This window comes from Hyaena hyaena, unplaced genomic scaffold, assembly GCF_003009895.1.
Source record: "Hyaena hyaena isolate Hyena2069 unplaced genomic scaffold, ASM300989v1 scaffold_441, whole genome shotgun sequence".
In the NCBI taxonomy this organism is placed as follows: Eukaryota; Metazoa; Chordata; class Mammalia; order Carnivora; family Hyaenidae; genus Hyaena; species Hyaena hyaena.
This window is the reverse complement of record NW_024081074.1, coordinates 389123-409391: the sequence shown is the minus strand read 5'-3', so window position 1 is coordinate 409391 and position 20269 is coordinate 389123.

The window sequence follows — 20269 nt, the reverse complement described above, 5'->3', positions numbered from 1 at the left end:
CTTACCAACTTGATCTATACATTAAGCACAATCCTCATCAAAATCCTACCAAGTCATTTTATGGATATTGGCAAGCGGATTCTAAAATGTATATGGAGGGGCAAAAAACTCAGAATAGCCTATCCAATACTGAAAGAAAAAAACAAAATTGGAGGTCATCTCTATTTGGCTTTAATAATTACTATAAAGCTATAAACTGTGTGGTATTAGTGAACAGACAATGGAAGAGAGTAGAGTCCAGAAATAGATCCATACAAGTATAGTCTACTTATTGCTGACAAAGGAGCAGAGAGAGTTCGATGGATAAAGGATAATCTTTTTCAGTAAATGGTTCTAGAACAACTGGACATCCATATGTAAAAAAAAAGAAATAGGGGCACCTGGGTGGCTCAGTCGCTTAAGCGTCCAACTTCAGCTCAGGTCATGATCTCACGGTTCGTGGGTTTGAGTCCCGCATCGGGCTCTGTGCTGACAGCTCAGAGCCTGGAGCCTGCTTCGGATTCTGTATCTCCCTCTCTTTCTGACCCTCCCCTGCTCATGCTGTCTCTATCTCTCTCTCAAAAATAAATAAAACATTAAAAAAATAAAAAGAAGAAATGAATCTAAACATAGACCATACATCTTTTATAAAAATTAATTCAAAATGAATTAAGACCAAAATGAAAAACTCAAAACTATAAGACTTTTAGAAGATCATTTAGGAGAAAACCTAGGTGAACTTAGGTTTGGGATGAATTTTCATATACAATGCCAAAAGCATACTCCATGAAAAAAATAACCAATAACTCAGACTTCATTAAAATTAAAGACTGCCAACAAAATGAAAAGGCAGGGCACAGGCTAGGAGAAAATCTTTGGAAAATTCACATTCAATAAAAGGTATCATATCGTTGAGTTTATATATAAGTACGTATATATAAATTATATAGAAAATATAAATTATAAATTATATAATAATATATATTTATATATATATATAAACTTTAGAATCCATTTGCTAATATCCATAACATGATTTACTGGAATTTTTGATGAGGATTGTGCATAAAGTATAGTATTTTTTTATTGTTCAGTTTATATATAATGTATATAATATATATAATATAATATACATAAACTCAACAATGAGAAAATAAATAATCCAAGTTTTAAAATGGGCAAAAGATCTGAACAGACACCTCATCAAAGAAGATATACAGATGGCAAATAAGCATTTTTTTCTTAAATAGTTTATTGTCAAGTTGGTTTCCATATAACACCCAGTACTCATCCCAACAAGTGCCCTCCCCCCCATGCCCATCACCCCCCCTTCCCCCTACCCCTATCAGCCCTCAGTTTGTTCTCAGCATTCAAGAGGCAAATAAGCATTTGAAAGATGCACAACAATGTATGTGAATAGGGAATTGCAACCAAAATAACCTCGAGATACCTCTATACACTTATTAAAATGGCAAAAATCTAAAACACTGACAACCCCAATTGCTGATGAGGATGTGCAATCACAGGAATTCTCATTTATTGTTGGTGGGAATGTAAACTGGTATAGCCACTTTGTAAGACAGTTCAGCGGTTTCTTATAAACTAAACATAATCTTACCATATAATCCAGCAATCATGTTCCTTGGCATTTTCCCCAATGTTAATTTATATTCACACAGAAGCCTGCACACAGATGATTTTAGCAACTTTATTTATAATTACCAAAACTTCAAAGCAACCAAGAAGTCCTTCAGTAGGTGTATAGATAAACAAACCATGGGACATCCAGACAGTTGAATATTCTTCATTAATAAAAAGAAAAGAAATGAGCTATCAAGAAATGCATATTACTGGGGCACCTGGGTGGCTTAGTCGGTTAAGCGTCCGACTTTCGCTTAGGTCATGATTTCGCGGTTCATGGGTTCAAGCCCCGTGTCGGGCTCTGTGCTGACTGCCAGCTCAGAGCCTGGAGCTTGTTTCAGTCTGTGACTCCTTCTCTCTCTGACCCTCCCCTGCTCACGCTGTCCCTCTCTCTCTCTCTCCTAGAAATAAATAAAACATTAAAAAAAAATAAAATTATAAAAAAAAAAAAAGAAATGCATATTGCTTAGTGAAAGAAGCCAATTTGAAAAGGTTGCATACTGTATAATTCCAAGTGTATGACCTTTCGGGAGAGGCAAAAACATGGAGATGGTAAACACATTAGTGGTTGCTAAGGCTGAGAGGAAAGGAGGGAGGAATGAGTTGCTGAACCACAGGGGAATTTTAGGGCAGTGAAACTATTTTCTAGGATACTGTAATATTGAATATATGTCATTATACATTTGTCAAGACCCATACGATGTACAACACAAAGACTGAGCTATAAAGTAAACTATGGACTTTAGTTAATAATACTGTATTAATACTGACTCATCAGTTGCAACAAATGTGCCGGAGTAATGCAAGATGTTAATAAGAAGGGAAATTGAAGGAGGGGGGAGGAATATATGGGAACTCCCTGTATCTTCTATTCAATTTTTCTGTAAAATTGAATACTTTAAAAAGTCTATTAATGTTTTTTATTTTTTTTAAGTTTTAAGTTTTATTTTTTAAGTTTTTGCTTTAATTCCTGTTAACACACAATGTTATATGAGTTTCAGGTATACAATATAGTGATTCAATAATTCCATACATCACCTGGTTCTCATTACACGTGCCCTTCTTAATCCTCATCACCTGTTCACCCATCCCCCCACCCACTTCCTCTCTGGTAACCATTGGTTTTTTCCCTATAGTTAACAGTCTGTTTCTTGGGTTGCCTCTCTTTTTTTTGTTCCCTTTGCTCATTTGTTTTGTTTCTTGAATTCTACAGCTGAGTGAAATCATATGGTATTTGTCTTTCTCTGACTTATTTCACCTAGGATAATACTCTCTATACAAATTTTATAATTATTTGCTTTAGTTCTGTGAATAATACTTTCTGTATTGATAGAGATTGCATTGTTCTGTAGATTGCTTTGGATATGGACAATGTATGGACATTTTAACTATCTTAATTCTTCCAATCCATGATCATGGCATACCTTTCTTTTTGTTCTGGTCATATTCAGTTTCTTTCATCAATGTCTTATAGTTTTCAGAGTATAAGTGTTTCACCTCCTTGGTTTAATTTCCTCTTAGGTGGGTTTTTTTGGGGGTGGGGTGTAATTTTAAATGGGGTTGTTTTCTTCATTTCTCTATCTGCTACCTCATTATTAGTGTATGGAAATGGAACAGATTTCTGTACATTAATTTTGTATCCTACAACTTTACTGAATTCACTGATCACTTCTAATAGATTTTTGGTGAAGTCTTTAGGGCTTTCTATATATAGTATCAGTCATCTGCAAATAGTAACAGTTTTACTTCCTCTTTACCAATGTGGGTGCCTTTTATTATTTATTATTTTTTGGTCTGATTGCTGCAGCCAAGACTTCTAGTATTATGTTGAATAAAAGTGTTGAGTGTGGACATCCTTGTCTTATTCCTGATCTTAGAGGAAAAGATTTTAGTTATTCACCATTATTATATGTTGTTGAGTTTTTCATATATGACCGTTATTTTTACTTTTTTAATGTTTTTATTTTTTATTATCTTTTTAAAGTTGGTTTGGTTTTTTTTGAGACAGAAAGAGAGAGCATGCACAGGAGGGGCAGAGAAAGAGGGAGAGAGAGACAGAATCCCAAACACTGAAAACACAGAGCCTTATGTCGGGCTCGAACTCACAAACCATGAGATCATGACCTGAGCCGAAATCAAGAGTCAGATACTTGACCATCTAAGCCACCGAGATACCCCTAGGTGGCCATTATTATACTGAGAGGTTTTTTTTTTTTTTAATCATGAATGTATATTATACTTTGTCAAGTGTTTCTTTTGAATTTATTGAGATGATCATATGGTTTTTTTCCCCTTTCTCTTAATTTTTTCAATGTTTTATCCATTTATTTTTAGAGGGACAGAGGAGCAGAGAGAGAGAGAGAGAGAAAATCTGAAATAGTCTACAGGCTCTGAGCTTGTCAGCACAGACAGCTTGCACCCATGAACTGCAAGATCATGACCTGTGCCAAAGTCGGGTGCTTAACCGACTGAGCCACTCAGGTGTCCCTCCCCTTTGTCTTATTAATGTGATGTATCACATTGATTGATCTGTGAATACTGAACCACTCTTGCAACCTGGAATAAATCCCATTTGTTTGTGGTGACTTTTTAAATGTATTGTTGAGTTTGGTTTGCTAATATTTTGTTGAAGAAGTCTGCATCTATGTTAATCAGAGATGTTGGCCTGTGGTTTTCCTTTTTTGTAGTGTCTTTGTCTGGTTTTCATATTAGGGTAAGACTGGTCTCAGAATGAATTCGGAAGATTTGCTTCCTCTGCTATTTTTTGGAATAGTTTGGAAAGAATAGATATAAACTCTTCTTTAAAAGTTGGTAGAATTCATCAGTAAAGCCCTCTAGTCCTTGACTTTTGTTTTTTGGGAGGTTTTTATTATTATTACTGATTCAATTTCATTACAAGTAATTGGTCTGTTCAAATTTTCTATCTCTTCCTGATTCAGTTTTGGAAGATGGTATGTTTCTAGGAAGGTATCCATTTCTTCTAGGTTGTCCAATTTGTTGGCATATAATTTTTCGTAAATATTCTCTTATAATCTTTTGTGTTTCTGTGGTGTCTGTTATTTTTCCTCTTTTATTTCTGATTTTATTTGAGTTCTCTCTTCTCGATGAATCTAGCTAAAAGTTGATTAATTCTGTTTACATTTTTAAAACACCAGGTCTTGGTTTTTCATTGGTCTTTTCTACTGTGTTTTTAGTCTTTATTTCATTATTTCTGGTCTAATATTTACTGTTCTCTTCTTTCTACTAGCTTTGGGCTTTGTTTATTCTTCTTTTTCTAGCTACTTTAGGTGTAAGATTAGGTTGTTTATTTGAGATTTTTCTTGTCTCTTGAGGGAGACCTGTATTGCTTCTCTCTTAGAACTACTTTTATTGTGTCCCAAAGATACTGGACTGTTGTGTTTTCATTTTCATTTGTCTCCATGTATCTGTTGGTTTACTCTTTGATTTCTTAGTTGATACATTAATCATTTAGTAGCATGTTGTTTAGGCTCTATGTTTTTTTAATTCTTCCTAGATTATTTTTGGTATTTGATTTCTAATTTCATACTGTTGTGGTTGGAAAAGATACTTGATATGATTTCAGTTTTATTAAATTTATGGAGACTTGTTTTGTGGGTTAATGTGGTCAATCCTGGGGAATGCTCTATGTGTACTTGAAAAGAATGTGTACTCGATTTGTTTTGGGTGGAATGTCCTGTATCTGTCAGGTTTATTTGGTGCAATATGCTATTCAAAACCACTGTTTCTTTGTTGATTTTCTGTCTGGATGATCTATCCATTGATACAAATGGGGTGTTAAAGTCCCTTAGTGTTATTGTATTACTGTCATTTTCTTCCTTTATGTCTGTTAATATTTGCTTTGTGTATTTAGGTGCTCTTATAGATAGATAAGACTGGATAGATATTTACAATTGTTATTTTCTTGGTGGATTGGCCCCTTTATCATTATGTATTGTCCTTTTTTATCTCTTGCTACAGTCTCTATTTTAAAGTCTGTCTTGTCCAACGTAAATATTGCTACCCCAGTTTTTTTTTTTTTTTTGCTTCATTCTGTATGGTATATATTTTTCTGTTCTAGTCTGTATTGTCTAGGTCTGAAGTGAGTCTCTTGTAAGCAGCATATACATGGATCTTGTGTACTTTTTAAAATCTAGTTAGTCACCATATGTCTTTTGATTTGAGCGTTTAGTCCATTTACTTTTTTTTAAAGTTTATTTATTTATTTTGAGAGAGAGCATGCATGTGAGTGAGAATGTTCCGGGGGGGGGGGGAGAGGGGAGAGAATCCCTAGCAGACTCCACACTCAGCATGGAGCCTGACTCAGGGCTCAAACCCATGAACCTTGAGATCATTACCTGAGCTGAGGTCAAGAGCTGGATGCTTAACCAACTGAGCCACCCAGGTGTCCCTAGTCCATTTACATTTAAAGTATTTATTGCCATTTTAAAAATTGTTTTTCTGGTTGTTTGTAGCTCTTCTCTGTTTCTTCTTCTCTTGCTCTCTTCTCTTGTGGCTAGATGGCTTTCTTTAGTGTTATTGCTTAGATTCCTCTCTCTTTATTTTTTGTGTATCTATTGTAGGTTTTTTATTTGTGGTTACCATTGGTCTCATATAAACATTTTATGTGTGTTACAGTCTATATTAAGTTGATGGTCCCTTAAGTTCAAGGACACTTTAAAATCACTAAATTTTTACTTCCCCCTCCACATTTTATGTGTATGTTGTTATGCTTTACATCTTTTTATTTTGTGTATCCCATGACTAATTTTTATAGATATAATTGTTCTTACTACTTTTGTGTTTTAACCTCCACACTGGCTTTTATAAGTGATTAACCTACCACCTTTATTGTATGTTTGCTTTTACCTGTGAAATTTTTTCCTTGTATAATGCTCTTACTTCTAGTGTAATGGCCTTTTCCCCTCACTTAAAGAATTCCCTTTGGGGCGCCTGGGTGGCTTAGTCGGTTAAGCGTCCAACTTTCGCTCAGGTCATGATCTTGCGGTTTTTGGGTTCGAGCCCCGCGTTGGGCTCTGTGCTGACTGCCAGCTCAGAGCCTGGAGCCTGTTTCAGTCTGTGACTCCCTCTCTCTCTGACCCTCCCCTGCTCACGCAGTCTCTCTCTCTCTCCTAGAAAAAAATAAAACATTAAAAAAAAAAAAGAATTCCCTTTAACATTTCTTATGAGACTGGTTTAGTGGTGATTACTCCTTTAACTTTCGTTTGTCAGGGAAGCTATCTCTCCTTCTATTCTGAATGATAACCTTACTAGATACAGTATTCTTGGTTGTAATTTTTTTCCCTTTCAGCACTTTGAATGTATCATGCCACTCCTTCTAGCCGGCAGTTTTTGCTGAAAAACCAGCTGTTACCAGCTTAGTTCTTGATTCAACCAGAAAGGGGGAAATATATATATAATCTTTGGTTGCTCTAATTCCTTTTTAAATGAGTTTCTACATTCTATACAAATTATAAGGCAAACAAAGAGGCAAAAAAATTTTTTTAACAAATAATCAAGAAGAAAAGAGCAAATATATGTACACCCACAGATAGACCCACAATGTGTTAAAGAAGACAGAGAAAACAGTGGGCCAAAAGGGTGAAAAGTTGGAGATTTTCTCAGAGAAATGGAAGATGCAAAGACAAAATCATGTGGACATTCTGGAACTGGAACTTTGATACCTGAAATTAATAGCTCATTCACAGCTTTCACAGAGATCGGACACAAGAGAAGACAGATTAGTGAACTTGAAGACAGATGGATAGAAACTCCTCAAATCAACATAGAGGAGAGAAAGAAAGAAATGTGGGGAGATGAGATGGTAGATTGACGACTCGTATGAAGTCCTCTGCACCATGTGATTGTTTAAACAGATGCATGATTTTTTTTTTAACCAGGAGAGAATGGGCAATGTTCTTCTGCCTGATGAGAGGTTCTGTGGGACCATTAGCACCTGCACTCTGACCCTTGTGCTCACTGCACATGGGGCGGGGGAGGGGTGCAGGGGAAAGCACATGGGCTAGAAGCCAGGGGACCCGGTCTTCGGGCCTAGCTCTCCCACCAACTTGCTGTGTGATCTGAGTTTGCTTGCCTTCCAAATGAAGGACACTGGTGAGTACTGTGGACCAATGGGCTGATGTAACTAGCCCGCAAACAGTATGGATTCTCTGGAGCCAAGTTAGCCTTGTTGCTATCCAGTTCCTGCAATCCAGCTTTGGCGTGTGCACCTTGTCTTGACAGAGCTGCCGTGCCTCCATCCTATGTGGCATTTCATCACAGAACCAGGACTCTGTGGAGACCACACCACAGTGATGCATCAGCCTTTAGAATGCTACATTCCCATAGCCAGCCCCATTCAGCTGCAGCCCCTGCCTGAACCTGGGAACACCCTCACCTGTCCCCTCACCCTGCTAATTCGTTGCTCTGCTGAGGTCTCTCTAGGCCTGACATTAAGTAAGAATCCTTGCCTGGAGCCCAACAAACGTGGGGGCAGATCCTCATTCTATGCATACTCACCATGTGCATTTGGGAAGTAGTTTAATCTCTCTGAGCCTCAGTTTTCCTCATCTGGGTAAAGTGGGAGAGTGACAGCATGCATCTTTTAAGATTGCCTAGCTCCAGCAGGTGCAGGGGTCCCTGAAGGATGGACGGTGTCGGCAAGAGAGGGATGAGAGAGCCAGGAGATTCTTTCTGGTCACCAGCCAGGCATCTCGGCACTGTCTGAGACTCAACTTTATTTTATAATTAAGTGTTTGGGGGAGGGCACAAAAGAGGCATTCTGATCATAAATTTTTTGATCAGTAGAAACTTTCCAGAACATTGATATGCATAGGTGTATGGGGAACAGCCCAGAAGTGGCATTCTGATGATAAATTCTTTGATCAGTAAAAATTCTCCAGAACACTGATATGCATAACCTTATTATTATGATTTCAGTAAGGGTACTCATGCTCATCATATGAGGAAGGAAGGTATATTTAGCATTCAAATACAAACAGGATGTTTTTAGCATAGCAAAGGCAAAAGTTAGTTCTTTGTGAGCAGGGTCAATAGCCTGTTTATTGCTTAATGGGAAGTATTAAGAAAAACAGGTTTTTCAGGAAATGCAATGTTTGTTCCCATAACCATAGAGGAAAGCATCTAAACATTAGCCACAGAGCTTATAGTTCCTATAACGTCATGCATGCTCTGGAATACATCAGTCTATACCAAAGTTATTATTTTATTAATGTAAAACCAAAAGCAATAGCTGACCTTTTTGTGTCATTGATTACTCAGTCCTGATCACTATTTCCAGGCTACTAAGCATCAACGTTTTTCCGAGCTACAACAATTTCCTTCACAAGGTGCAGTCATCATACCAAGGTCAGAATAACACTCCCAGATAAATCAACAAGGTGACTTGGGGGTCAGTGCTCAAGCAGAGACAATTGAGTGGGGGTGGATATGGTCTTCATCTGACAGCAAGAGTCTTGCAAACTTGCCTTAACCTCACAAGGAGTTTCTCAACTAGTGAGTTCAGAAATGGCTCCCAACAGAGGATTAAATCAAATAGTACATATAAACGGTCTAGAAAAATCCCTGGTCCTTAGCACAGGTCCAGGTAAACAGAGTCTGATTTAAGAACTCCTGAGAACTAGAAAGATTATGGTGTGTTCCTTCTCCCCACATACATAATTTAAAGTAAAAATAATGCTAAACCACAAAATAAGTGCAATAAAGTCCATCAAAATTCTGACTTTCCCATGATGACTATATTCTTTTTTTAAAGATTTGTATTTTTACAAAAAAATTTGTATTTTTATGTAATCTCCATACCTAACATGGAGCTCAAACCTATAACCCTGAGATCAAGACTCCCATGCTCTACCAACTGAGCCAGCCAGACACCTCCATGATGACTACCTTCAATGCCTTTTTTTCTTTCTCAACAGATTCTTTTAAAACTCACTTCAACTGTTTCAGTGACCTAAGTGTCTGCTTGTTTGGCCCCTGAGACAGAACAGCAACCCCTGGACGGGAACAGCTGAGGAACCACCTACCGTGGGAAAACATCCTGAGCAGAGAGGGCAGGTGCTACTCCCTGCCTGCGCTGCCGTGTCCAGTCCTAGCTGAGCCCCCTAGAGCTCCCAGCGGGGCTGCAGCCGGGGCCAGGCCTAGCAGCACCTGCTCCAGGAGATCCTGCCAAGGGACAAGGCTGAAGTTGGCTAATGAGTGACCTATGCAAATATTGACAGAGCCTAGGTCCTGCCATTGCCCAACTGTACCTGACTCCTCTCCCTCACCTGCGACCTGGCTCCTTGTCACAGAGGACAGAACAAGACTTTGAAGCCTACCACTTCCACTAGGGACAGCTTAGGGAGTCCCTCTGAGTCTCTTTCCTTCTCATCGATATGCAGACAGTCAGCAGCTCCGTCCGCTAGTTGCCGTGAGACAACCACCACCATGGGCAGCTGAGTGAGGGTGATCAGTACGACCACTCTTCCCCCTGCTCTCAGCCTGCAGCCTCCCCTGACACACGTGGGGCTGGTCAGCCATCCCTTCCCTAGAGTGTGTCTCCCTGCATAGCCTCTCCTGGCGTCCCCCGGGTCTTGGCCCAGCTATTCCTGGACCAGTGCCCACCAGCTCACCAGCCCCACCACCCCACACCTCCCCCTCCCCCACCCGCTCTCCCTGGCCCTCCTGGCCTCAGTTTAGTTAGCAGTTTCCCATCATCCCTCCACCCGTGCTCTGCCCCCAATGTAATGTAAGCTGGGTGGATGCTCTTGAGGAGGCAGAAACCCCACCCCCTCACCCCAGTGACCCCAACGCCAAGAGTCTGTGCTCACAGTTGGCTTCCACTCGAGAACTGAACTCTTTCACGTTCACAGATGACTCTAGCCTGTACAGATCTCTCCCATCTCTGAGGACGTGTTAGTTACTGTGACCCTCAGCCCTGGACTTTTCGTGAAGGAGTAAGGAAAGGGGAGGGAGGAGCTCACTGAAGGATTTACTTCCAGGCTGCAGGCACTGAGGGTTTTCATTTTATTTGATCCTCACAACTAGGGATGTAGTGGATATGAACCTTAGTTCTTAGACCAGGAAATGAAAGTTCAGGGTCAGGAAGCAAGCCTTAGGCACCAACTGGGAGCTATCCATGGCACTAAATATAAAATGAGCTGGACAGCTGTTGCTCTGTTTTGTTCATTTTGTAGAACAAAGTTGTTTAAGATGGGAACTGCCTGTTCTTTAAAAGATTGGTAGAACTCACACAAACAACATGCAGCTGAGGCTTTGGAAGGGGACCAGGGATGGCTTTCAGCACTTCAGTTTTCTGCTGTGTTTTCAGGAGGGTATTTCTTTTCTTTTCTTTCTTCTTCTTCTTCTTTTTTTTTTTTTAATTTTTATTGAAAGAGACAATGCAGGTGGGGCCAGCGGGGGGTGGTGGGGGCGGTGAGGGAGTGGTCAGAGAGAGAGGGAGACAGAATCCCAAGCAGGCCCCAGGCTCTGAGCCATCAGCACAAAGCCCGACACGGGGCTTGACCCCACGAACGCTGAGATCATGACCTGAGTCAAAGTTGGACACTGAGCTACCCAGGCACCCCAGGAATATATCCATTTCATTTATTTTTCAAATTTATTAGCTTATAGCAAAACAGTTCTTAATTCCCTCTCCTTTCTGTTTTATTTTGTGATTTTATTTTTTTATTGAGATATAATTGACATTTAACATTGGTTTCAGGTCTTATATTTGACTTTAATACATTGTACATTAATATTTGTGTGTAGTGTACAATAGTGGTCCAGTTTCATTCTTGTATTTATGGCCCTCCAATTTTCTCAATACTATTTATCGAAGAGATTGTCCTTTCTCCACTGCATATTCTAGTCTCCTTGTAAATTAATTGGTCGTGTATGCATGGTTTTATTTCTGAGCTCTCTATTCTGTTCCATTGACATTTTTTTATGCCAAATACATAGTGTTTTGATTATATAGCTTTGTAATGTAGTTTGAAATCAGAAAGTATGATGTCTCCAGCTTTGTTCTTCTTCCTCAAGATTGCTTTGGCAATTCGAGGTCTCCTGTGGTCCCATACAGGATTTAGATTTTTTTTTTTCTATTTCTGTGAAAAATGCCATTAGAATTTGATAAGAATTGCATTGAACCTGAAGATCTCCTTGGGTAATATGACATTTTAGCAATATTAATTCTTTAAATCAATTAATTTAAATAGTTAAAGAGCCTTCCATTTTTTTTCATCTTTTTCCCTTTTTTCATCAATGTCTTATCATTTCAGGTCTTTCAGCTCCTGGCGCGCCTGGGTGGCTTAGTTGGTTAAGATCTTTTGGCTCCTTGGTTATATTTATTCCTGAGAAATATTCTTTTGGGTATAATTGTAAATGGGGTTGTTTTCTTAATTTGTCTTTCTGGTAGTTCACTGTAGTATACAGAAATGCAACAGAGTTTTGTATATTGATTTTGTATTGTGCAAATTTACTAATTTGTTGATTAGTTCTAAGGTTTTTTGGTGGAGTCTTCAGCCTTTTCTATATATATCATGTCACCTGCAAATAGTGGCAGTTTTACTTCTTCCTTTCCAAAATTGGATGACTTTTATTTCTTTTTGTTACTTCATTCTGTGGCTAGGACTTCCAGTATTACATTGAATAAAAGTGGACAGAGTGGATATCTGTGTCTTTTTCCTGATCTTAGAGGAAAAGCTCTCAGCTTTTTATCACTGTGATGTTAGCTGTGGGCTTGTCATATGTTTTTTATTACGTTGAGATACATTCCTTCCATACCCACTTTGATGAGAATTTTTATTATAAAAGGATGTTGAGTTTTGTCAAATGTTTTTTTTTCCACATCTATTGAGATGATCATATGATTTTGATCCTTCATTTTGTTAATGTGATGTATCACATTGATTGATTTGCAGAGGTTGAACCTTCCTTACATCCTTGGCATAAATCCTCCTTGATTATTGTATCTGATCCTTTTAAAGTATTGTTGAATTTGGTCTGCTCATATTTTCTTGAAGATTTTTGCATCTATGTTCATCAGGGACACTGGCCTATAATTTTCTTGTTTTACGTTGTCCTTGTCTGGGTTTAGTATCAGGATAATGCTGGCCTCATAAAATGAGTTTGGAAGTATTTTTTCCTCTTCTAGTTTTTGGAAGTTTGAGAAGGATTGGTATTGATTCTTCCTTGAATGTTTGGTAGAATTCACTGGTGAAGCAATCTGGTCCTAAACCTCGTTGAGATTTTTCTTTCTCCTTCTCTTTCTCTTTTTCTTTTTCTTTTAAGTAAGCTCCCTGCCCAGTATGAAGCCCAATGCAAGGCTTGAACTCATAACCCAGAGATTAAGACCTCAGCTGAGATCAAGAGTCAGACACTTAACTGAGTGAGCCACCCAGGCTGAGGGAGGTTTTTGAGTACTGACTCAATCTTCTTCTTTTTTTTTTTAATGTTTATTTTATTTTTTGAAAGAGAGAGAGAGAGCATGAGTGAGGGAAGGGTAGAGAGAGAAGGAGACACAGAATCTGAAACAGGCTTCAGGCTCTGAGCTGTCAGCACAGAGCCTGACGTGGGGCTTTGACTCATGAACCTGAACTGAAGTTGGATGCTTAAATAACTGAGCTACCCAGGTGCCCCCCCTTTTTTTAAAATTTTTAAATGTTTGTTTATTTTTGAGAGTGAAGGAGACAGAGTGCAAGCGGGGGAGGGGCAGAGAGAGAGGGAGACACAGAATCCGAAGCACGTTCCAGGCTCTGAGCTGTCAGCACAGTGCCCTGCATGGGGCTGGAAACCATGGACTGCAAGATCATGACCTGAGCCACCCAGATGCCCCCCCCTTTTTTAATGGTTGTTTATTTTTGAGAGAGAGAGCATGAGAAGCGTAGGGGCAGAGAGAGAGGGGATACAGGATCTGCAACAGGCTCCATGCTGACAGCAGTGAGCCTGATGCAGGGCTCAAACTCATGAACCGTGAGGTCATGACCTGAGCCAAAGTCAGACACTCAACCAACTAGCCATCCAGGTGACCCTTGACTCAATCTTCTTATGGGTAATTGGTCTGTTCAGACTTTCTGGGACTCCTAGGGTGGCTCAGTCAGTTGAGTATCTGACTTCTGCTCAGGTCATGATTTTGCACATCAGGCTTGCTGCTGTCGGTGCAGAGCCTGCTTCAGATCCTCTGTGCCTCTCCTACCTCTCTGACCCTCCCCCACTTGTGCTCTCTGCCTATTTCTCTCAAAATAAATAAATAAATTTTAAAAAATTGGTCTGTTCAGAGTTTCTATTTCTTCAGGATTCAGTTTGTAAGTTGTGTTTCTAGGAATTTATCCATTTCTTCTAGATTGTCCAATATGCTGGCATCTAATTGTTCACAGTAGTCTCTTATCCTTTGTATTTCTGTGGTATCCATTGTAATGTCTTCTCTTTCATTTCTGTTTGTATTTATTTGAGCCTTCTCTTTTTATTTGGCAGTCTAGCTAAGTATTTGTCGTGTTTATCTTTTCAAAGAAATAGTTCTTACTTTCATTTATCCTTTCAATGGTCTTTTTACTCTCTTTCATTATTTCTCCTCTGATCTTTGTTATTTCCTTCCTTCTGCTAGCTTTGGGCTTTGTTCTTTTTTTAGTTTTTAAGGTGTAAAGTTAGGTTGGTTGAGATTTTTCTTGCCTGTTGAGTTAGGCATTTATCACTATGATCTTCCCTCTTAGAACTGCTCTTGCTGCATTCCATAAGTTTTAGTATGTTGTATTTCCATTTTCATTTGAGTCAAGGTATTTTTTTCTTTCTCTTTTGATTTTTTCTTTGACTCCTTGGTTGTTCAGTAGCACATTGTTTAATCTCCACAATTTTGTGAATTTTTCAGAGCTCTTCTTGTAATTGATTTCTAGTCTTATACCATTGTGGTGAAAAAAATGCTTGATATGATCTCAATCTTCTTAAATGTATTAAGATTTATTTTGAGTCCTAGCATATGATCTATCCTGGAGAATGTACCATGTGCACTTGAGAAGAATGTGTATTCTGTTGCTTTTGGATGTAATGTTCTACATATGTCTGTTAAATCCATCTGGTCTAACATTTCATTTAAGGCCAATGTTTTCTTATTGATATTCTATTTGGAGGATCTATCACATTGGTGAAAGTGGGGTATTAAAGTTTTCTACTAATATTGCACTGGTGTCTATTTATACCTTTAGTTCTATTAGTTTATGCTATATATATATAATTGTATATATATTTTTTAATGTTTATTTATCTTAGAGAGAGAGAGAGAGAGAGAACATGAGTGGGGAAGGGAATGAGAGAGAAGGAGACACAGAATCTGAAGCAGGCTCCAGGTTCTGAGCTGTCAGCACACAGCTCGATGAGGGGCTCAATCTCACAAACAGTGAGATCATGACCTGAGCTGAAGTCAGATGCTTAACCAACTGAGCCACCCAGGCACCCCTTTCTTTATATATTTAGGTGCTCTGATGCTGGTGTATAAATATTTACAAATGTTATATCCTCTTGTTAAACTGACCCCTTTATTTTTATGGAATGGTGCTTTTTTTTTTTTTTTTTTTTTGTCTCTTAATACAGTCTTTGCCTTAAAGTCTATTTTGTCTGATAAAAACTACCCCAGCTTTCTTTTGGTTTCCATTTGTGTAAAAAATATTTTTCTATCTCTTCACTTTCATCTCTGTGTGTGTTCTTTAAGCTGAAATAAATTTCTTGTAGGCAGCATAGATATGGGTCTTGTTTTTTTATTCATTCAAGTCACTTTATGTTTCTTTATTAGAGAATTTAGTTCATTTATATTTAATTAATGAAAGGTATGTACCTATTTTCATTTTGTTAATTGTTTTCTGGCTTGTTTGTAATTCCTTTGTTCCTTTCTTCTTTTGCTCTTTTCCTTTGTAACTTGATAATTTTCTGTAGTAGTATGCTTAGGTTCTTTTCTCTACCTTTTGTGTATCTACTATAGATTTGGGTTTTGTGGTTATCATAAAGCTTACATAAAACAAGTTATATTTGCAACAACATATTTTAAGTTGATAACAACGTAAGATTGAATCCATTCTAAAGCTCTACCTTTTTACTCACTCACCTACCACATTTTATGTTTTGGAGGGTTCACAATTCACATCTTTTTTGTTTTGTCTATCCATTAACTAATTATTGAAATTATATTTTTACTACTTTTGTCTTTTAACTTTTAGACTAGCTTGATAAGTGATTAGCCCAACACTTTTACACATTATTCTAAATTTTACTATATATTTACCTTTACCGGTGAGATTTTTACCTTTATATGTTTTCCTGTTACTAACTAGTGCCCTTTTGTTCCAGCTTAAAGAAGTCCCTTTCACCTAAAAAGTGTCCCAATAAGACTAGCTTAATGGTGATGAATTTTTTTAGCTCTTGTATATGTGCAAAACTCTTTATCTGTCCTTCAATTGTGAAAGATAACTTTTCCAGATGGAGTATTCTTGGTTAGCAGTGGGTTTTTTTTTCTTCAAGTTTATTTATTTAGAGAGAGAGAGTACAGGTGGGGAAGGAGCAGAGGGTGGGGGGAGAGAATCCCAAGTAGGCTCTGCATTGTCAACACAGAGCCCAATGTGGGGCTCAAACCCACAAACCATGAGATCATGACCTCAGCCAAAGTCAGACGCTTAAGTGACTGAGCCACCCAGGAGCCCTTCTTGGTTGGCAGTTTTTAGCACTCAGCACTTTGAATATATTGTGCCACTCCCCTCTGGCCTGCAAAGTTTCTGATGAAAAATTTGCTTGTAGTTTTATAGGCATTCCCTTATACTCAACAAGTTGATTTTCTCTTACTGCTTTTAAGATTCTCTCTCTATTGTTAACTTTTGACACTTTAATTGTAATATATCTTGTTGTGGATCTCTTTGGATATGTCTTATTTTGAGGCTATAGGCTTCCTGGACGTGGATGTCTGTTTCCTTTCCCACATTAGGAAACTTTTCAGCCATTATTTCTTCAAATATGTTTTCTGCTTCATTCTCTCTCTCTTCTCCTTCTGGGACCCCTATAAGGCAAATGCTGATCCACTTGATATTGTCCCATAGGTCCCTTAAACTATCTTGGTTCTTTTTTACTTTTTTCTTTTTCCTGTTCTGACTGGGTGAATTCCTTACCCTGTCTTTGATTTCACTGATTCTTTCTTCCGCATCCTCCAGTTTGTTGCTAAGCCCCTATAGTGTATTTTTCAGGAGGGTTATTGTATTCTGTAGCTCTATGACTTCTGTTTGCTACTTTTTAAACATTTCCATCTCTTTGTCGAAGTTCTCACTTGGTTCTTCCACTTTTGCCCCCAACTCCAGTGAGCATCTTTATGACCATTATTCTGAACTCTTTATCAGATAAATCACTTATCTCCATTTCATTAATGTATTTTTCTGAGGTTTTATCTTCTTCTTTCATTTAGAACATAATTCCTGTTTCTTTTTTTCTTTTCTTTTTTTGAGTTTATTTATTTATTTGTTTTGAGAGAGAGAGAAAGAGAATGAGCCAGGGAGGGCAGAGAGAGATGAGGGACAGCAGAGAGGTTGATGCAGGCTCAAACTCATAAACCGTGAGACTGTAACCTGAGTTGAAGTTGGACGCCTAACTGACAGAACCACCCAGGCGCCCCTCCCCTCCTGTTTCTTCATTTTACTTCACTCTTTGTTGGTTTTTATGCATTAAATGTAACAGCTGCCTCTTCCAGCCTTGAAGGAGTGGCTTTGTGTGGGAGATGAACCTTATCATTTGGTCCTGCCCTAGATCTTAGTTGTCTCTCAAACTCTGTGATTATCTAAGCAGTCTACTTTATTTTTAGTGGCTCTCAGTAGTTGAGGGTATGCCAAGACTGTCAATGTCCCAAAGAGAAAGATTTCAGTCAGCACATAGATTCAGGTTGTTGAAAGCCAGACCCTCAGGTAGCAGCTTTTAATGTATGCAAATATACCTTTTCCAGGGGAAGACTAGGAGATGGACATTTCTATCTGCTTACTTTGTGCTGATCCCTGGGGTGATAGTTGGTTAAAAGCTTTTTCTTTTTTTGAAACTACTAACCTATTGAACCCATGAACACAAGCCCCACTGCCCACCAGAGTCAGGCTGTCAAGGGATATATCTTCTGGGTAGCAAACACAAAAGCCAGGACACCAGACTTGTACACAAGTTCCTTTCTCAAAGACATGTACAAACCAGGACTGGACAGAAAGAGAGGATAAAGATGGGACACGCTGTCTTCCTTTGTTTCTGCAAATGATTGCATTCAGTCCCTAGATAGATGTTTAATTAGAAGTCTGCTCGTCAGGCTACAGCCATAGAAGTAAGCAATTAGGACTTTCACAGACACCAACAACTCAGAATGAGACAGAGGGAAAGCAAAAAGATGGTATCCATCAGCCTCCATCCCTAGAGAGCACTTCAGTAGTTTCCTAGATATGTGCCAAACCAGAAACATGCCCTTTAGGCTGAAGCTTCGACCTCTGTAAATGGGCCTCTTTCACAGAAAGACTGGGTATGTGTTTCAGGCTAATGTTTCTGTGCAGTGCCCTGGGGGAGCTCACTAGCCAAGAACTCTCTGTAGGACCCATGAACATAAGCCCCACTGGCCATCAGGGCCAGGTGATCTAGAGGTGTCTTCTGGGCAGCAACTGCAAAAATCAGGGTGCCAGATGAGGGCACAAGCTCCTTTCAGGGAGATAGTGGTGAGCTGGAGCAAGGCAGAGGGAGAGTGCAAAGACGGTGCCCATTGGCCTCTGTCTTTGGGAAGTATTTCAGCAAGCCCCTAGGCATGTGTTAAATTTGACATCTGCCCGTCAGGCCAATGCTTTAGGATAAGCAAATGAGCCTCTTTCACAGGAAGTCTGGGCACTTTTCAGTCAACTGCCTTTGTGCTGGGCTCTGGGGTGGATGAATCTGTGCATGAGAACCCTTTAAGAACTGTTCCTCAGTTTGCAATAGCCTTGTGAGTCTTATGTACCCAAGACCATTGGTTTTCAATGCTAGATGTTTTGGGGGCTTATCTCTCAAGTTCAGGTCTTAAATGATGCCTAGTGTGGAGTTCAGACTCTTTATTCCTCACGGAGAAGCTCGGGGTTTTGAGTTCCCTCCCAATTGTGGGTTGCTGCACCACGGGTGGGGTTAATGGCAAAACTGTGTCTCAGCTTCTCCTACCCCCTTTGATGTGGATTTTTTTTTTCCTATTTGGCTGATGCATAGGAGTCATTTAGCTAGTTTTTGGTTTGCTTTTTGTGTTTGTTTATTTTTCCCCCAGAGGAAATTGTTCTGCAGGTAGCTGTAGATTCAGGGCATACATGGAAAGGAATAAGTTCAATATCTTCCTCCTGCCGTCTTGAAATGGAATCCCTGGTCCTCTCTCTTCATTCTTATCTTTTTGATGTGCACTTTCCACTTTGACCCTTGCTGGAGGCATTCTTTTCAGTGCCACAGTTTCACTTTTGTTTCCCATCTCCTTTTCACCATTACACTGATTATTACACTGATTTCTGCCCCTTTATGTTTATATTTCCTTCCCTCTTGTTCCTTTGGGTTTGTGTTCCTTCTTTCAGCTCTGTCTACACAAGTAGAATTCTTGTGTCAGTTGCTGTATTTATTAGTTTGCTAAGGCTACTGTGACAAAGTACCACAGATCGGACTTGCCTAAGCACAGAAATGTATGGTCTCACAGTTCCAGACGCTAGAAGTCCAAGATCAAAGTGTCCGTGGGGTTGGTTCCTTCTGTTGGCTGTGAGGAGAATCTGTTCTGTGCTTCTCCCCTAGCTTCTTGGGGCTTGCTGGCAATCATTGGGGTTCCTAGGCTGGTATGCATATCACCCTGATGTCTGACTTTGTGTTCACCTGGCATTCTCCCTGTGTGATCATCTTGTTTTCCCTCTTGGTGTCAATATTCAAATTTCCCCCTTTTATAGGAAAATCACTCATATTAGGGGTCCACCCTACTCCTGTATTGCCTCACCTTAACTAACTACTTCTGCAATGACCCTACTTTCAAATAAGGTTACCCTCGGAGGTTCTGGGGAATTAAGATTTCAACATTTGAATTTCAGGAGCAGGGGCCCAATTCAACGTTTTGTTGATGGTTAATTGTATGTGTCAACCTGGCTGGACCATAGCGCTCAGATATTTACTCAACCATCATTCTGAATATTTCCTTTGAAAGGCACTCTTAGATGAAAATAACATTTAATTGGTAGATTGAGTAAAGCAGATTACCCTCCATAATGTGGGTGAGCCTCATTCAGTCAGTTAAAGGCCTGAATAGGACAAAGGCTGACCTCCCCCGTGCAAGAAGGAATTCTGCCAGCACATGGTCTCTGGTCTGGATCTGCAGTTCTTTCCTGAGCCTCCAGCCTGCCAGTCTGTCCCATCAGATTTTGGACCAGCCAGGCCTCCATAATCACACAAGTCAATTTGTTAAAATCTGTCTCTCTCCCTCTCTCTCTGTTAATTTTTGTTTCTTGATAAGTATATTTAAATATATAATTTCCCTCTATGCATTGCTTTAGCTGTGTCCCACAATTTGGTATCCAATCTTACTATTTCTTCATTTTTTAAATGATTACTTTTTACTAATATGTTTGAAAATGTACAAGATTTTAAAATATTTTTTGTTAATGTATATTTGCATTGC